Source organism: Bos indicus, chromosome 29 (genome assembly GCF_029378745.1).
Source record: "Bos indicus isolate NIAB-ARS_2022 breed Sahiwal x Tharparkar chromosome 29, NIAB-ARS_B.indTharparkar_mat_pri_1.0, whole genome shotgun sequence".
Taxonomy (NCBI): domain Eukaryota; kingdom Metazoa; phylum Chordata; class Mammalia; order Artiodactyla; family Bovidae; genus Bos; species Bos indicus.
In genome coordinates, this window is record NC_091788.1 from 51459807 (window position 1) to 51478576 (window position 18770).

The 18770-nt window shown below is 45.8% G+C and overlaps 1 long non-coding RNA gene and 1 pseudogene across 1 annotated transcript in view; both read left to right on the forward strand.

The window, feature by feature from the left end:
* Positions 1–11258: 11258 nt before the first annotated feature.
* LOC139180658 (uncharacterized) overlaps positions 11259–18770 on the forward strand; it is a 28525-nt gene continuing 21013 nt past the window's right edge. The window contains exon 1 of the long non-coding RNA XR_011564906.1: positions 11259–11423. This is a non-coding gene — a long non-coding RNA (uncharacterized lncRNA). The remainder of the gene's footprint in view (positions 11424–18770) is intronic.
* Positions 11436–18336, forward strand: LOC139180657 (ubiquitin-conjugating enzyme E2 variant 1 pseudogene; annotated as a pseudogene).

Below are 18770 nucleotides of genomic sequence, written 5' to 3' on the forward strand. Positions count from 1 at the left end.
GAGGGGTGTTTGTACTCAGAAGGCCCACAGGACCCTGCTCGGTTTCAGTCCTCCCTGTTCTTTGATACTCCTTGATCCTGAGGGGAATGGGGTGGTGGGAGACAGGAAAAGGAGCAAACTTTTGGATAGAAAGGCTCATCATAAACTCTGCAGAGAAATTCAGTTTAAGGGGGACTCAGCTTCAATGCCAGAGTGAAGGAAAGAATAAGAAAGGGTTTTGCGTTTTAGAGTCTGAAGCCTCTGCTTGTCTGTTTGATCTGGAGGTCCGCAGCGTCTGAGCAAGACCAGATGTCAAGTGGGACCTTGTTTAGCTGTGAGATGTGTATCCAAGGCTCCATAACTAATTTTGCAGCTGTGTTGGTGGTCAGTAAGGTCCCTTCCCGTGACATTGAAGGCTGTCTTCCTCTGGTGAAGTTTCCAGAAGACGCAGTCATGAGGCTGTAGACTGACCAGCAGGATCCTTTGAATTGGAGCTGGGAAGGCTTCTTCAGCCTGTTGATGACAAGCCTGAGCATAAGAACTGGAGACTTACAGTAGCTGGTCGCACTGGCATAGGGCAAGGGGTCAGCAGACGGTTGGACCCCTGTAGACACCAGTCTGCTGTCTCTCTGCTGATGACTCTGCTGTGGAGTGAGTTTATGATTCCCAAATTGGGTCCTTTGAATTGTCAGCAAGATCTTAGGCCTGGGGAGTCCAGTAGTTTGGGCAAATTTAGACATTTTCAGCTTGACAATCCCTATAGTTCTCTCGACTTTGCCTGACGATTGAGGGTGAGAGAGACAGTGACGCCATGACCTGGGCCCCTGGTGCTGAATTGAGTCTTGGAGACTGAGTTTTGGGTGAAGTAGAAAAAAACAGTTTATTGCTTTACCAGGCAAAGGGGGACACAGCAGGGCCATGCCCTCAAACCTTGTGTCCTGACCCTGAGCGTTTGGTGAGGAGTTCTGTAGCAATGGGTCAAGGGCGCAGCAGGTCTGTGCAGGGTCTGCCTCCTTTAACCTGGCCTCAGGTGGTCCCCTGATGAGCGTCTCTGGGTCTCAGCGTTCCCAAACTGCGATCCTCTCTGGAGACAAGGATGCTTGTCAGGCTAACATCTTCATTTGTTGGGGGTTTGAGTCCTGTAAGGAGCTCAAAGATGGTTACATCTATCCCTTGAGGCCAAACCAGAACCCTGAGGCCAAAGCCCAGGCTGCACTGCTGTTCTCTGGGCTGCTCCTCCTCTGTCTCTGCACCCTGCCTCCCTTCCCTGGTTAGCACCTGTATGAACCTGTCCTTTGGACTTCGGGGAAGGTCAAGAAACAGGGGACACAGAAAGCCTTTCATGCCCAGGAGCCTCGAAGGGTCCCACTTGGTTTCACTCCCCACTGTTTTCTGACACTCTTCAGTCTTGAGGAGAGCAGACATTGGAAAAGAAAGGAAATAATTGTTTCAGACAGAGGCATTCATCATAAATTTGGCAGAGGAGCTCAGTTTTAGGGGTACTGGTTTTTAATACCCACTTCTGTTTTATCTTTCCTCAGATTGTTCAAGCAACAGAGCGGTGACTGCCCTGGCTACTTTCTGCTGAAATGGTGTGTAGTCCTGCCTCAGTCTTCAGGTGAATTAACACCAAATTAGAAATATTTGAGTTACAAGTCCTGGATCTGAGTATTGTATGATTAAAATCTCAATCTCTTTGTCTGCCATTTTGATGCAACAGACCCAGTTAGAAGTAGGAGGAGAGATAGCTGCAACTTTAATAGACAAATAGATCCCACTTCCTGAGGAACTGGGAAGAATAAGCCTGCAAACCAGTGTAGAACTTGGGAGACTTGTTGTAGCAGTTGTATAATTTTACCAGTGGCACCCACTCCAGTACTCTTGCCTGGAAAATCCCATGGGCGGAGGAGCCTGGTAGGCTGCACTCCATGGGGTCGCTAGGAGTCGGACACGACTGAGCGACTTCGCTTTCACTTTTCACTTTCATGCATTGGAGAAGGAAATGGCAACCCACTCCAGTGTTCTTGCCTGGAGAGTCCCAGGGACGGGGGTGCCTGGTGGGCTTCTGTCTCTGGGGCCACACAGAGTCGGACACGACTGAAGTGACGTAGCAGCAGCAGCGGCGGCAGTTTTTAACTTATGGTGTAGCATTAACATATACATATCAGAGGTTATTAGCTGTTACACATCGATTCAGTTCAGTTGCTCAGTCATGTTCGACTCTTTGCAACCCCGTGGACTGCAGTATGCAAGGCTTCCCTGTCCATCACAAATTCCCGGGGCTTGCTCAAACTCATGCCCATCGAGTTGGTGATGCCATCCAACCATCTCATCCTCTGTCATCACCTTCATCTCCCACCTTCAATCTTTTCCAGCATCAGGATCTTTTCCATGATTCAGTTCTTCATATCAGGTGGCCAAAGTATTGGAATTTTAGCTTCAGCATCAATCCTTCCAATGAATATTCAGAATTTCCTTTAGGATTGTCTGGTTTGATCTCCTTGCTGTCCAAGGGAATCTCAAGGGTCTTCTCCCAACACCACAGTTCAAAAGCATCAGTTCTTTAGCACTCAGCTTTCTTTATGGTCCAACTCTCACGTCCATACATGACTACTGGAAAAACCATAGCATTGACTAGATGGACCTTTGTTGACAAAGTAATGCCTCTGCTTTATAATATGCTGTCTAGGTTGAACATAACATTTCTTCCAAGGACCAAGCGTCTTTTAATTTCATGGCTACAGTCACCATCTTCAGGGATTTTGGAGCCCAAGAAAATAAAGTCTCTCACTGTTTCCATTTTTTCCCCATCTATTTGCCATGAAGTGAGGGGACTAGATGCCATGACCTTAGTTTTCTGAATGTTGAGCTTTAAGCCAACTCTTTCACTCTCCTCTTTCACCTTCATCAAGAGGCTCTTTAGTTCTTCTTCACTTTCTGCTGTAAGGGTGGTATCATCTACATATCTCAGGTTATTGATATTTCTCCTGGCAATCTTGATTCCAGCTTGTGCTTCATCTAGCCTGGCATTTCACATGATGTACTCTACATATAAGTTAAATAAGCAGGGTGACAATATACAGCCTTGACATACTCCTTTCCCAATTTGGAACCAGTCCACGTTCCATGTCCTGTTCTAACTGTTGCTTCTTGATCTACATACAGATTTCTCAGGAGGCAGGTCAGGTGGTCTGGTATTCCCATCTCTTGCAGAATTTTCCATAGTTTGGTGTGATCCACACACTAAAAGGCTTTGGTGTAGTCAATAAAGCAGAAGTAAATGTTTTTCTGGAGCTCACTTGCTTTTTCTATGATCCAATGAATGTTGGCAATTTGATCTGTGGTTCCTCTGCCTTTTCTAAATCCAGCTTGAACATCTGAAGTTCTCAGTTCATGTTCTGTTGAAGTCTGGCTTGGAGAATTTTGAGCATTACTTTGCTAGTGTATGAGATAAGTGCAATTGTGCAGTAGTTTGAACATTCTTTGGCATTGCCTTTCTTTGGGATTGGAATGAAAACTGCCCTTTTCCAGTCCTGTGGCTACTGCTGAGTTTTCCAAATTTGCTGGCATATTGAGTGAAGCACTTTCAGAGGATCATCTCTGAGGAAGTGAAATAGCTCAACTGGAATTCCATCACCTCCACTAGCTTTGTTCATAGTGATGCTTCCTAAGGCCCACTTGACTTTGCTTTCCAGGATGTCTGGCTCTAGGTGAGTGATCACACCATCGTGATTATCTGGGTCGTGAAGATCTTTTATGTATAGTTCTTCTGTGTATTCTTGCCACCTTTTCTTAATATCTTCTGCTTCTGTTAGGCATTTCTGTCCTTTATTGTGCCTGTCTTTGCATGAAATGTTCCCTTGGAATGTATAATTTTCTTGAAGAGATCTCTGCTGCTGCTGCTAAGTCGCTTCAGTCGTGTCCGACTCTGTGCGACCCCATAGACGGCAGCCCACCAGGCTCTGCCGTCCCTGGGATTCTCCAGGCAGGAACACTGGAGTGTGTTGCCATTGCCTTCTCCATTGTGTGAAAGTGAAAAGTGAAAGTGAAGTTGCTCAGTCATGTCCGACTCGTAGCGACTCCATGGAGTGCAGCCTACCAGGCTCCTCCATCCATGGGATTTTCTAGGCAAGAGTACTGGAGTGGCTTGCCATTGCCTTCTCCAGAAGAGATCTCTAGTCTTTCCCATTCTATTGTTTTCCTCTATTTCTTTGCATTGATCACTGAGGAAGGCTTTCTCACATCTCCTTGCTATTCTTTGGAACTCTGCACTCAGATGGCTATATCTTTCCTTTTCTCCTTTGCCTTTCACTTCTCTTCTTTTCTCAGCTATTTGTAAGGCCTCCTCAGACAACCATTTTGCCTTTTTGCATTTCTTTTTCTTGGGGATGGTCTTGATCACCGCCTCCTGTACAATGTCATGAACCCCCATCCATAGTTCTTTAGGCACTCTGTCTATCAGATCTAATTCCTTGAATCTGTTTGTCACTTCTACTGTATAATCATAAGGGATTTGAGTTAGGTCATATTTGAATGGTCTAGTGGTTTTGCCTACTTTCTTCATTTAAGTCTGAATTTTGCAATAAGGAGTTCATGATCTGAGCCACAGTCAGCTCCCGGTCTTGTTTTTACTGACTGTATAGAGCTTCTCCATCTTTGGCTGCAAAGAATATAATCAATCTGATTTCAGTGTTGACCATCTAGTGATGCCCATGTGCAGACTTGTCTCTTGTGTTGTTGGAAGAGGGTGTTTGCTGTGACCAGTGCGTTCTCTTGGCAAAACTCTGTTAGTCTTTGCCCTGCTTCATTTTGTACATCAAGGCCAAATGTGCCTGTTACTCCAGGTGTCTCTTGACTTCCTACTTTTGCATTCCAGTCTCCTGTGATGAAATGGACATCTTTTTTGGATGTTAGTTCTAGAAGGTCTTGTAGGTGTTCTTAGGACTGTTCGCCTTCAGCTTCTTTGGCATTAGTGGTTAGGGCATAGACTTGGATTACTGTGATATTGAATGGTTTGCCTTGGAAACAAACAGGGATCATTCTGTCACTTTTGAGATTGTACCCAAGTACTGCATTTCAGACTCTTGTTGACTATGAGGGCTGTTCCATTTCTTCTAAGAGATTCTCGCCCACAGTAATAGTGTTATAGAATCAGGCATAAAGCACGCCTCAGAGGACACTCAAGACAGTAGAGCACAGTTTATGACGCAGCAGGTCCAAGGGGAGCCGGTTTCCAACAAGGACCCCGATGATGTCAGAGGACTCGGTTTTACAGCTTCGGCCACACAGCCGTTACACGTTAGTGATGAGTCTCACGCCACGCAGGTGCGGGCATTGTCATCAATCGCCGGAGCCAACCTGGCCTTTACTTCCAGTCTTGGTTTGCCATCCGTGAAGAGGGGGTTTTCTGCCTTTTCTTTAACAATGGTTAACAGGGTTCGGGCCCAGTCCACATCCTGCCTTAAGATGGATGACAGTCTTCAGGGTGGAAGCCCTCTTGCACTCCTCTCAACAGTAGATATAAGGGTCATCTGAATTAAAGTCGCCAAGTAAATCAAGCGCTTACAAGTTTTCTGCTAGTCATGAGTATCTGATGTCATCATGAAGGGATTTGGTGCTTTTCTAGATTAAGGAGATGCAAAGATTGGGATCATGAAACCTGTTCCTGAAAATGTCCAGCCATCTAAAGACCAGTCCCATCAGGCCCCGTGGAGCACAGATGGCCTCGCTCCGCCCTGACCCTCCAGGCGGTGTTGGAGGTTCAGCAGCCGCAGCAGCATAGGCTTCAGCCTCCACAGCGGCAGATGGCAAACGCCCTTGTTGTTCAGTCACTGGCAATGCTCTTGAAAGTGTTAGCCACTCAGTCATGTCCGACTCTTTGCAACCCCATGGACTGTAGCCCGCTCCTCTGTCCATGGGATTCTTCAGGCAAGAACACTGGATGGGTAGCCATTTCCTTCTCCAGGAGATCTTCCCAACCCAGGGATCAAACCTGGTCCTGGATTGCAGGCAGATTCTTTACCACTGAACCACAGGGAAGCCCGGCAATGCTCTTGGCAAGCGCGTTTGTAGTTGACAGGCAAGTACCAATTTATGGGAACATAACTAAAGATCTCCCTGTTTTGTGAAAATACCCTGGTGGGGGAGGACTACAAGATGGAAAAGAGCTCTCATCGCCCCTAACAAGGCTACTCCAAAAGAAAAAATCCCAGCAAATGCTCCAGCACAGGCAAAGTCAGAGGCAGTCAGGAAGGGTACCCTGGTGTTGTCAGATGTGAGCCCTGTTAGTCACCAGACATCTCAGCCAGTCAACACAAGGGCTCACACACTTACACAGAAACCGCAGACACGGCGCGCAGACCACAGATGAGACAAGATGCGGCCCGGAGGCCGTCTCCACTCCAGACAGGGCACCAGAGTGGCTGGCAATGAGCAAGTAGGATTTTCTCGTCCTGCACAAGCCAGAGAGACTCACCCCAAAACAACACACACACACAAACACAAATAACTGATAAGCTACAGTTGCACAGACAGAGAATCAGAGAAGCATAGTCTAAAAATTCCACTTTCACTCCCAGATGGAGGCTTCTAAACAGACTTACTCAGTTCTTAAAAAAGAACTAACGTCGAGATGGCTCTCAGGGAGCCCAGAGTGGCTAGCTCACGTGGAGTGGAGACAGCACCTAGCTTTCCCATTCCTGTGACAAAATAATTACAGCTGAAAGTGATATAATAGCTTCAGCCACCATACAAAGGCCACGTCTCCACACTTTTAGGAATGTACATTGGCCAAACCAAATTACAGTAGAATACCATCCTTTTTTGCCACATGTTCATAGCTATAAATCAACAAGTCTGCCAAGATTTTGCCCAGGTGGCTATCAGATGGAATTGAAGACGTATTTCTCATGTTTGTTCAAAAGAACACTCAAGTGCAGACCAAGAATAAACAAAATCCTTATGGCAATGAAAGCCTCAAACCAAAGGAACCAAAATACAAACAGGCTCAAATTGGCTTCCAAGTTCCACTTAGCCTGTGACCTCTGTCCAAGAAGCAGACCTTCCAAATGGGATTTCCTGGAGTGAGAAATTCCCTAAAAGGGATACAGGTCTCCCCCAAAGGACAAGGCTAACAGGGCCTCAGAGTACATGCCAGGGGACTTACCCAAACGCAGGCCAAGATGTCACAAAGTCCCAAATGTTACTTTTCTCCTTCTCCAAAATAACTCCTTGGAGCAGGATGTTCAGGCCAGCATGGGCAGGAGGAAGAGAGGAATGTCCTCAAGGCAAAGATGGCCTTGGAAGATGTTAAGATGGTCCCTCTTCCTTTGCCCACTCCCACCTCAGAGTTCCAACTACCAGGATGGCAGATGGAGTATGACTAGGGCTCAGCCTTTCCAGTCAAAGGTCCCAGGAGATTTGGCGTCTGAAGGAATTATCCAGCCCTCCACTCTCTTACAAGAGGCTGGCATGGAGAAAGCCTCAGGGCCCAAGCAAGCTGGTGCCCTCCCAGGGGCATCTCCAAGTCAGCTCCACCTGGACACCAAAGTTGATGCCAACAATTCAGCCTCCACAGTGGTGCCACCTGAGTCCCGGAGACAGAGTCGGGGTGAAGTGGGATCAGCCTCCGCAGTGGTGCCACCTGAGTCCCGGAGACAGAGTCGGGGTGAAGTGGAAAAGAACGCGAAAGGCGAAATGGCCGTCTGAGGAGGCCTCACAAAGGCTGAGAGAAGAAGTGAAAGGCAAAGGAGAAAGGAAAGATAGAGCCATCCGAATGCAGAGTTCCAAAGAAGAGCAAGGAGAGATAAGAGAGCCTGCCCCAGTGATCACTGAAAAGAAATAGAGGACAGCAATAGAAGGGGAAAGACTAGAGATCCTTTTTTTTCTGGCCTAGCCAAAAAATTTATGACATTTTTAATTCCACTAATTTGTCTAAGTATGAACAAAATATTAGATTTCTAATTTATGTTCACTCAAAACTTTAATATAGTTCCATTTATTCTGGCATCTAGTATTGCTGCTAAATGTCTAGAAAGCTTACTGTTTTAGTGATTAAAAAAAAAATATTGAATGATGCTTGACACTTGTAGTCCAATTCTGAGAATATAAAAAATGCTATGGTTTAAAAAAAAAGAAGGAAATTAACATATGTTACAGTGTTGTTAACTAAAATACAGATTTTGTTCAAATTTCACAGAATTTTATGCTAGTGTCCAATATTCGTTTTCATACTTTATTCAAGATTCCACATTGTATTTAGTTACATTGATCAGCTTCAGCTGCATGAAGTAAATTCTGATAAATTCTCTTTTCATTTTTATTCTCTTACGAATATCTTCTAATTTTCCTTGCTATGCTTCACCCATCATTTAAAAGTGGACATGTAATTTTCAAATACATGGGTTTTTTTCAAGTATCTTTGATATTAATTTCTCATTTAAATGCTTTCTTCTCTGCAATCACCCTCTGTGTTTTTTCAGTCTTTTAATTTTATTGAGGCTTTCAGTGGCTAAGTCATAGATCTCTCTTGGTAGATGTCACACTGCACTTGAAAATATGGATGTTATTTTCACATGTATTCTGATATTGATTTCTAACATAATTCCACAGTGATAAGATAACAGACTGTGTATGATTTCAATACCTTTATACAATGAAATTTTTGCACCTTGTCTTATGTCCCTGGATATGTTCCAGTGTCTTCTGATATATAGTTTATGGGAACTCCAAGCCAGGCTTCAACAGTATGTGAACCGTGAACTTCCAGATGTTCAGGCTGGATTTAGAAAAGGCAGAGGAACCACAGATCAAATTGCCAACATCCATTGGATCATAGAAAGAGCAAGAGAGTTCCAGAAAAACATCTACTTCTGCTTTATTGATTGCGCCAAAGCCTTTGACTGTGTATGTCACAACAAACTGGAAAATTCTTAAAGAGATGGGAATACCAGACCACTCGACCTGCCTCCAGAGAAACCTGTATGCAGGTCAAGAAGCAACAGTTAGAACTGGACATGGAACAACAGACTGGTTCCAAATCAGAAAATGAGTACGTCAAGGCCGCATACTGTCACCCTGCTTATTCAAATTATACACAGAGTACATCATGAGAAACGCTGGGCTGAATGAAGCACAAGCTGGGATCATGATTGCCAGGAGAAATATCAATAACCTCAGATATGCAGACGACACCACTCTTATGGCAGCAAGCAAAGAAGAACTAAAGAGCCTCTTGATGAAAGTGAAAGAGGAGAGTGAAAAAGTTAGCTTAAAACTCATTATTCAAAAAGCATGGCATCCGGTCCTCTGACTTCATGGCAAATAGATGGGGAAACAATGGAGACAGTGAGAGATTTTATTTTCTTGGGCTCCAAAATCACTGCAGATGGTGACCGCAGCCATGAAATTAAAAGACACTTGCTCCTTGGAAGAAAAGCTATGACCAACCTAGACAGCATATTAAAAAGCAGAGATATTACTTTGTCGACAAAGGTCTGTCTAGTCAAAGCTATGGTTTTTCCAGTAGTCACGTATGGATGTGAGAGTTGGACTCTAAAGAAAGCTGAGTGCCAAAGAATTGATGCTCTTGAACTGTGGTGTTGGAGGAGACTCTTGTGAGTCCTTTGGACTGCAAGGAGATCAAACCAGTCCATCCTGAAGGAAATCAGTTCTGAATATTCACTGGAAGGACTGATGCTGAAGCTGAAGCTCCAATACTTTGGCCACCTGATGCGAAGAGCTGACTCATTGGAAAAGACCCTGATGCCGGGAAAGGTTGAAGGCTGGAGGGGAAGGGGACGACAGAGGATGAGGTGGTTGGATAGCATCACCAAGGCGATGGACATGAATTTGAGCAAGCTCTGTGAGTTGTTGATAACAAGGAGGCCTGGTGTGCTGCAGTCCATGGGGTCGAAAAGAGCTGGACACAACTGAGAGACGGCCGACTAACTGAAACCAGATAAGGGTTGTGGACAGACTTCAGGACCCTGAGGTGACGAAAGCTGGGACAACGTCAGCAACGTGATGAGAATTACGATTGCCGGCCAAAAATAAAACAATACCCCCACATCCTTGCTGCTCTGAACAAGCAATTGATTAAATAAATTGAGGGGGCTTTCCTGGTAGCCCAGTGGTTAAGAATCCATCTTGCAATGCAGGGGACGATCCCCACCCGCCTCTACAACGTTCGATCCCTGGTCCAGGAAGGTCCCACGTGCCGCAGAGCAGCTAAGCCCGTGTCCCACAGCTGTTAAGCCTGTGCTCTAGAGCCCGGGACCGAAACTGCTGAGCCCACACAGCTGGAGCCTGTGCTCGACGAGAGGAGCCACCTCAGTGAGAGGCCCTCGCACCACAGCTAGACAGTAGCTCCCACTCGCTGCAACTAGGGAAAGCCTGTGTGCAATAACAAAGACCCAGCACGGCCAAAAATCAATCAATCAATTTTGTTTAAAAATGGAGGATAAGGGAAAAGTTCTTTTCACATTAGAATTCCAATTAACAAGCGGAGAAGGAAACAGGTAAATAGGAAATCACACAACATCCAACAATAATAGTCAAAGACATGGTCCGCTGCTGCTGCTAAGTCGCTTCAGTCGTGTCCGACTCTGTGAGACCCCACGGACTGCAGCCCACCAGGCTCCCCCGTCCCTGGGGTTCTCCCGGCAGGAGCACTGGAGTGGGGGTGCCATCGCCTTCTCCGCATGATCCACTAATGGGTGCTAAATCTGTGTGTGAAATTGGGGAAGAAACATGTGCATGAAAGTGAAAGTGAAGTTGCTCAGTCGTGTCCGACTCTTTGTGACCCCACGGACTGTAGCCTACCAGGCTCCTCCATCCATGGGATTTTTCAGGCGAGAATACTGGAGTGAGTTGCCAGTTCCTTCTACAGGGGATCTTCCTGACCCAGGGATCAAACCTGGTCTCCCAAATTGCAGGCAAACTCTTTACCAGTTGAGCCACCAGGGAATTCTGCATGGTCTTGAAGTATCTCCCCAATATACTAATTAAAAAAATTTTTTTTTCACATCATTTTATTATATTGAATTCATCTCAAGTGAGCTCATTGAGATTGTTGATCTTGTTCTTTGTTGTACAATTCTATTTCTTTCTTGGACTAAGGCATGCTGGACTGCAGGCTCATTTTGATGGGAGGTTTCCTGAGTTGGTTTGTAAAGACGTGTTCCTCTCTCTGTCTGCTCCTCCATCCCCACGTAGGCATCTTGAGGTTGCCTCTGAACCGGACGTTGTTGGTGCCCTACCCAGAAGCCTTTGCACCTGCTGCCCCTCCTTCAGCTGCTGGGCGCATCCGTTGCTCATTTCCCCAGAGAACTACTATTTTAAGTAATTATTTTGCCACATAGCATGTGGGAACTTAGTTTCCGACCAGAGATCAAACTCACACAGCCTGTACTGGAAGCTCCAAGTCTTAACCACTGGACAACCAGGTAAGACCCCAATATACTAATTATCTACAAAGAAAAGAGTGACTTTACTTATTTTCTTTCTTTTTTAAATTATGAAAGTATAATAACACCTTTATTTTCCAAGGAGACTTGGAAAATACAAAACAAAAATACATATAGTTCCACTGTATATTAGATTATTTTTTAAGTTGAGATTTTTTAGTTGGAGTTTCAATATCAGACTCTCAAAAATCAATCGAATGAATAGAAAGGTGAAAAGTGAAAGTGAAGTCGGTCAGTGGTGTCTGACTCTTTGCGACCCGGTGGACTGTAGCCCTCCATGCTCCTCTGTCCATGGGATTTTCCAGGCAAGAGTCCTGGAGTGGGCTGCCATTTCCTTCTCCAGAGGATCTCCACCCAGGGATTGAACCCAGGTCTCCCACATTGTAAGCAAGACGCTTTACCATCTGAGCCACCAGGGAAGTCAGAAAGGTAGAAGGATATAGTAGACATGAAAAACACTGTAAACCAATTCAACATAATTAAGATTCATATAATTTTCACATAACAGTAGGATACAAATTCTATTCAAGTTCCCACAGACTATAAATCAGAAGATACTGGAACATATCTAGGGACATAAAACAAGGTGCAAAAATTTCACGGTATCAGTTCAGTTCAGTTGCTCAGTCGTGTCCGACTCTGCAACCCCATGGACTCCAGAACATCAGGCTCATACCACTTCTGTCCTTTATCGAGCCCGTCTTTGCATGAAATGTTTCCTTGGTATCTCTAATTTTCTTGAAGAGATCTCTAGTCTTTCTCATTCTATTGTTTTCCTCTATTTCTTTGCATTGATCACTGAGGAAGGCTTTCTTATTTCTCCTTGCTGTTCTTTGGAACTCTGCATTCAGATAACTATATCTTCCCTTTTCTCCTTTGCCTTTCACTCTCTTCTTTTCTCAGCTATTTTAAGGCCTCCTCAGACAACCGTTTTGCCTTTTTCATTTCTTTTTCTTGGGGATGGTCTTGATCAATGCCTCCTGTACAATGTCATGAACCCCCATCCATAGTTCTTCAGGCACTCTGTCTATCAGATCTAATCCCTGGAATTTGTTTTTCACTTCCACTGTATAATCATAAGGGTTTTGATTTAGGTCATACCTGAATGGTCTAGTGGTTTTCCTTACTTTCCTCAATTTAAGTCTGAATTTTGCAATAAGGCGTTCATGATCTGAGCCACAGTCAGTTATCCGGTTTAGTGTGTGTTTTTGAGTACTTCCTTGTGTTCTTGAAAGGTTGTTGTTGAATCATGCAAAGACACCAGGATTCTTGGCCCCTGGAGGAGAAGAATTCAATCCAGGGCCAGAGATGAGGCTTGATCGCTCAGAGCTTTTGTGTAATAAAGTTTTATTAAAGTATAAAGGAGACAGAGAAAGCTTCTGACGTAGGCATCAGAAGGGGGCAGAGAGTACCCCCCTGCTAGTCTTCAGCTGGATGTTATATAGTCACTAGCAGTCTGTTAATGACAGAAAGGAATGTCTTAAAACTCAGAATAGCACCAGGCCCCTCACCCATAAGGTGCCTTTTGGGATAATCTTGGCACCAAATGGTTCATCCTGGGCCATAAAATGATTAACTTGAATCTTGAAGAAGGGCAGACCACCATACAAATAGTTTCATTTACATAGATTAGGGGAACAATATTTGAGTATAACATACTGGTTTGTCAAGTAGGTTCCAAGGGAACTGTCTTGAAGACAGAGTTTGGGGTAAATGCATAGCACATTAGCATAGCTTAAGACAAGCATTTCCATAAGAAAAAGGCATTGGTTAACTCAAGGTTTGAGAATAATTAACTTCAGGCCAAACCAGGTGTCCTTATGGCAACACAGTATTTTAAGAGAAACCTCCTTTTAAATTTGTAGAGAAGGAAAAAACATCGCTAGTTTGTTTCCTCCTGCCGCTTAAGAGAGATAAAGATGTCTGATACTTGCAGGCTATTTCCTCCCTTTGGAGACCCCTGGCCTTCCTGCCTGTTACCTTCTCATTCTGACGCCACAAGAGCGCCCAGGCCCATCGTGGGGACTCCCTGCCTAGGCCTGGAATGGGCCGTTTCTCCAGGGAGCCTGGTTCCTTTACTGGAGAACGAGTGGTCTTGGAAACCGAGACCTGGGCACCATGTGCTCCTTGCCTCTTGGACTCTCAGCAGAGACGGGAAATACACATGCGTGTCATAATGGACCCTACATCCTCTGTTCTGTATATTTCTGGGTGCAGAGTACAGACCACAAGTGCAGACTCACAGGACCCCTACCCGACACTGCCTCCCCTCCTTCTCTTACGTTCTCGGACAGCAAGGTCGCTAACCTCTTCAGTCAGTGCAGTCGCTCAGTCCTGTCTGACTCTCTGTGACCCCATGGACAGCAGCATGTGAGGCTTCACTGTCCATCACCAGCTCCTGGAGCTTGCTCAGACTCAGTTCCATTGAGTCGGTGATGCCATCCAACCATCTCATCCTCTGTCATCTCCTTCTCCTCCTGCCTTCAGTCTTTCCTGGCATCAGGGTCTTTTCCAGTGAGTTAGTTCTTCCCATCAGGTGGCCAAAGTACTAGAACTTCAGCTTCACCATCAGTCCTTCCAGTAAATATTCAGGACTGATTTCCTTTAGGATTGACTGGTTTGATCTCTCTGCTGTCCAAGAGACTCTCAAGAGTCTTCTCTAACACCACAGTTCAGAAGCATCAGTTCTTTGGCGCTCAACTTTCTTTATGGTCCAACTCTCACATCTATACATGACTACTGGAAAAACCATGGCTTTGACTAGATGGACCTTTGTCGACAAAGTAATGTCTCTTTTTAGTATGCTGTCTAGGTTGGTCATAGCTTTTCTTCCAAGGAGCAAGTGTCTTTTAATTTCATGGCCGCGGTCACCATCTGCAGTGATTTTGGAGCCCAAGAAAATAAAGTCTCTCACTGTTTCCATTTTTTCCCCATCTATTTGCCATGAAGTGATAGAAGTGGATCCACGATATTAGTTTTTTGAATGTTGAATTTTAAGCCAGCCTTTTCACTCTCCCCTTTCACTTTCATCAAGATGCTCTTTAGCTCTCCTTTGCTTTCTGCCATAAGGGTGGTGTCATCTGCACATCTGAGGTTACTGATATTTCTCCCGACAATCTTGATTCCAGCTTGTGCTTCATCCAGCCCGGCATTTCACATGACGTACTCTGCATATAAGTTAGATAAGCAGGGTGACAGCATGCAGCCTTGATGTACTCCTTTCCTGGTTTGGAACCAGTTCGTTGTTCCATGTCCGTTTCTAACTGTTGCTTCTTGACCTGCACACAGATTTCTCAGGAGGCAGGTCAGGTGGTCTTGAAGAATTTTCCGCGGTTTGTTGTGATCCACACAGTCAAAGGTTTTAGTGTAGTCAGTGAAGCAGAAGTAGATGTTCTCCTGCAGTTCTCTTGCTTTTTCTGTGACCCAGTGGATGTTGGCAATTTGATCTCTGGTTCCTCTGCCTTTTCTAAATCCAGCTTGAACATCTGGAAGTTGTCAGTTCATGTACTATTGAAGCCTGGCTTGGAGAATTTTGAGCATTATTTTGCTAGCGTGTGAGATGAGTGCAACTGTGCAGTAGTTTGAGCATTTTTTGGCATTGCCATTCTTTGGGATTGGAATGAAAACTGACCTTTCCCAGTTTTACCCACACAGATTTACATATTTGTCACACAGCTAGAGGGAAGTCCAGGTGCCACACTCACACACAGCCCTTTCTGCCGGGAGCCTGTGGCTTCCTGTCAACTTCCTCTTTCCACGAGATGTGGCAAGCTTTCCCTACTCTGCCCTGTGTCTCTTTTCCACAAATGAGCAGACACATGTCATCTTCCTTCTTAAACGAAAGGAACTGGGAGGGGGTGAAGAAAGGGCCGGCCTTTGAGCGACAGCGACGCCAGATGGCAGCCACCATGGGCTCGGGAGTAAAAGTCCCTCGCAATTTCCGACTGTTGGCAGAACTCGAAGAAGGCCAGAAAGGAGTAGGAGATGGCACAGTTAGCTGCAGTCTAGAAGATGACGAAGACATGACACCTACAAGATGGACGGGGTGGTAATTGGGCCTCCAAGAACAATTTATGAAAACTGAATATACAGCCTTAAAATAGAATGTGGACCTAAATACCCAGAAGCACCCCCTTTGTAAGACTCGTAACAAACATTAACATGAACGGAGCTAATAGTTCTAACGGACTGCTGGACCCAAGAGCCGTGCCAGTGCTGGCGAAACGGCAGAATTCGTGTAGCACCGAAGCTGTCCTGAGAGAGCTTCGGCGCCTCATGATGTCTAAAGCAAATATGAAACTCCCTCAGCCGCCTGAAGGACAGTGTTACAGCTCAATCCAAAAGAAAAACCACAGGCCTCCCCTGCCCCCATCCGATTTAAGCAGTCTTCATTTTCCACGTGGTAAATTCTCTAGATTCGTCTTGTAGACCTCAAAGTACTGGAAAGAAAGCTCCCACTCAAAGGCAGTTTATCTTAAGATACTGTGAATGATACGAATTTTTGTCCATGTGAAATATATAAGTTGTGCTATAAAAAGAAAGAAAGAAAGGAACTGCTATAGGTGACTCTCGGTGCTTCTCCTCTTAACATAGTGCGTGGAAGTGACACCACCCACTTGGAGTGACCTTCCTCCTTTTTCTTCAGGGCCTGCACGCCGCTCTCAGAAGTGTGGGCATTTAGGTTGTTCCTAACGTTTTGTGGTTACAAACAAGTCTGCAGTGAATCCTCTTTGCATATCTGTTTCCCGTTGTTTGAAGCGCATCTTCAGGGTATGTGTGTGTGCTCAATCGTGTCCAGCTCTTTGCGACCCCATGGACTGTGGCCCTCCAGGCTCCTCTGTCCATGGAATTTCCCAGGCAAGAATACAGGCATGGGTTGCCATTCCCTTCTCCAGGGGATCTTCCAGACCCAGGGATCAAACCCATGTCTCTTGCATCTCCTGCATTAGCAGGCAGATTCTCTACCACTGCACCCCCTGTAAAGCCACCTTCAGGGTAGGTTCCTAAAAACAGAGCTATTGGTCAAAGGAGAGTGCATACACATTTTTGTCTGACCCAATTCCATTTCAGGATTTACCATTTGGGGTTCCCCAGGGCTGTATGAGGATGCTGGTTTCTCGGCAGTTTCAACAACAGAGCCAGTCATAAAGTGAAAGTCGCTCAGTCATGTCTGACTTTTTGAGACCCCATGGACTATACAGTCCATGGAATTCTCCAGGCCAGAATACTGGAGGGGGTAGCTGTTCCCTTCTCCAGGGGATTTTCCCAACCCAGGGGTCAAACACAGGTCTCCCACATTGCAGGCGGACCTTTACCCGCTGAGCCACAAGGGAAGCCCAAGAATACTGAAGTGGGTAGCCTATCCCTTCTCCAGCAGATCTTCCCGATCCAGGAATTGAACCAGGGTCTCCAAAATTGCAGGCGGATTCTCTACCAACTGAGCTATCATAGTTTTAAATTTTTTGCCACTTTGAGAGGTAAGAAGTGAGACCTTGGTCTTATATTAATTGCATTGCTCTATTAATGAGTGATTTCAATGTTTTTTCATATGCTTAGGATTTTTTAGTATAAACTGTCTGTTCGTGTATTTTCTCCATCTACCTGCTCATCTTTCGGACTTCTTGGCACATCAGGGTTACAAGCACCTTTTCTGAGTGTATGCTCTGAATATTTGCTCCTAATTTGTCAAGTACTTGTACTTTGTACAAGTGTTTATACGAGTGTTTGTCATGCAACTTTGAAAACTGTTTATGCAGTCAAATTTATTCACCTTTTGTCTGGATTCTAAATCTTAGTTATGTAAAAAACAAAATTTAACTGAGTAAATCTGAAGCTCTAACCACTTTACAAAATCATGTATGGATGTGAAAGTTGGACTATAAAGAAAGCTAAGCACCTAAGAATTGATGCTTTTGAACTGTGGTGTTAGAGAAGACTCTTAAGAGTCCCTTGGACTGCAAGGAGATCCAACCAGTCCATCCTAAAGGAAATCAGTCCTGAATATTCATTGGAAGGACTGATGCTGAAGCTGAAGCTCCAATCCTTTGGCCACCTGATGCAAAGAGCTGACTCATTTGAAAAGACCCTGGTGCGGGGAAAGATTGAAGGCAGGAGGAGAAGGGGATGACAGAGGATAAGATGGTTGGATGGCATTACTGACTCGATGGACATGAATCTGAATAAACTCCTGGAGTTGGTGATGGACAGGGAGGCCTGGAGTGCCGCAGTCCATGCGTTGCAAAGAGTCGGACACGACCGAGCGACTGAACTGAACTGAACCACTTTATTTGGTAATTAATGAATTGGCAGCGTCTCATCCAGCAAGCACCAGGGTGCTCAGAGGAGCAGCACAAAGTGGGACATTTTACAGGAAGGAAGATGGGGCAAGGAGATCACTAGCTGAAGAAAGCAAGGCTACTGGGGCGGGATGGCTCCTCTTGAGGGCGGGGGGAGGGGAGAGGAACAGCCGGATGTCCCTCATCTTCCAGGGATGGAGGGCACCCACAGGACACATCACCTCCTCGGTGCTGACCAGGGAATCCTAGGACATTCTGGGGAAGGCTGAACTGCAGTCGAGTAGGAGGCGAGGTTTGCGCGCGTGGACTTTAGCACAGGTGACGCAAATTTGGGCCTCCGCTTTTTCCTTCACCAGCTATCCCCGAGGTCAGGAGGGAGTCACCGAGTTCCTGTGGTGTTTTGTGTGTTTCAGATTCCAGTTCATCGGCGCCCCATGCAAGAGCACCCTCTGTGCTGGGTGCTCCTGTTCCATTCCCAAGGTCTGTCTGCTGTCCCAGCACCAGCAGATTTGATTGTGGGGAGTTGATTATGTTGACCACATTTTTCACTGTTCTGGGTCCATCTGGTGTGATGACTCAGTCAAATGCTATGTCAGCCAAAGGGTTGTTTTTCTTTTTAAAGTCTCCTCTTCCTGCTCTGGGGGAGCTGCTCCCATTTCCTGGGAATCCTGGGGTGGGGGCGGGGGAGGGCATGCGAATGACTGTCCTCCAGCCCTGCTGCCAGGCAGGGCCTCCTCCTTAGCAAAGCCTGAGGGCAAGGCAAGGGAGAGCCTCCTGGTGTCCAGCCGGGAGCCGAGCAGGAGGAGGAGGGAGGAAGGAAGGAAGAGCCTGTGCCACCGCCACCGAACTGACCACTGACCAGAGGGTCCCCGCCTTCCTCTCCTTTCTCCCTCAAACACCCCCCAGTCTCTGCTCCTGGAGAGTCCTGGGTTTTTCCTGGAAAATCTCTGGGAAGAGAGAGCTTTGTTCCAGATTGTGCCATTGTGGAGCTGGTGATGTGAAAATCATACTCATCCTAGTAACCCTTGGG